The sequence below is a fragment of the Etheostoma spectabile genome, chromosome 7 (assembly GCF_008692095.1).
Source record: "Etheostoma spectabile isolate EspeVRDwgs_2016 chromosome 7, UIUC_Espe_1.0, whole genome shotgun sequence".
In the NCBI taxonomy this organism is placed as follows: domain Eukaryota; kingdom Metazoa; phylum Chordata; class Actinopteri; order Perciformes; family Percidae; genus Etheostoma; species Etheostoma spectabile.
The window spans coordinates 9,233,474-9,234,163 of NC_045739.1; the positions used below are offsets into that span (position 1 = coordinate 9,233,474).

At 37.0% G+C, this 690-nt stretch overlaps 2 protein-coding genes across 2 annotated transcripts in view; one reads left to right on the forward strand and one right to left on the reverse strand.

Moving 5' to 3' along the window:
• LOC116692455 (rho-related GTP-binding protein RhoA-C) overlaps window positions 1-690 on the reverse strand; it is a 732,216-nt gene that overhangs the window by 655,953 nt on the left and 75,573 nt on the right. The window lies entirely within an intron of this gene.
• LOC116692445 (protein Wnt-2b-A) overlaps window positions 1-690 on the forward strand; it is a 19,970-nt gene that overhangs the window by 4,991 nt on the left and 14,289 nt on the right. The window lies entirely within an intron of this gene.

Below are 690 nucleotides of genomic sequence, written 5' to 3' on the forward strand. Positions count from 1 at the left end.
ATTTGAAACGGAGCTGGGACTTCTGCCTATAGCTTCAAATATTTCGTTAGAAACGTCAGGGATTCAAATTGCCAATGAATTTAACTTATGATGACCATTTTAATAACTCCTGCAAAAGCAAAAGCCGTTCCAATTAATTCAGAGCAGCGACTTTCCAACAGAAGACAGACAAGGCCATTATGAGGGTTTGTTGATTTATTATCGCGGACTCACTGGGTAGTCTACAGTGCTTTTTACACTTTAATTTTCTAGTTCTTATTAGTGCATTTTTGCTGCAAAACAAATCTAAACGCATTTGAGTTTTCATAGGCTAATATTTTTTCACGAATGAGTGCATTGCCTTGTCATTTTATGGGGAAATGACTGCAAAAAAAACAAACAATTAATCTGTTTTTCTGTCGTCGCTTAATTTAAGTCAAAATGACTTGCTCCTGAAAAAAAGATTAGGAAAAAAGGAGCATTAATACTGTAAATAACCTAAATTATGAGTTTGTGAGCGAGATTCAAGCTTCTGTTTCTGAAATGCTTTTTCTCTTTGTGTCAGTTTGTTGGCCTGCCATATTGAGCAATAATAATAGAGCGATAAATGTAATTTATGTCGACGCTATTGGCTGAGCGCGTGTTCAACTCAGCTGGGGCCTGCATTCAACAAGGCAGAGCAGTCATTAATTCACCAGGTACCACACACAC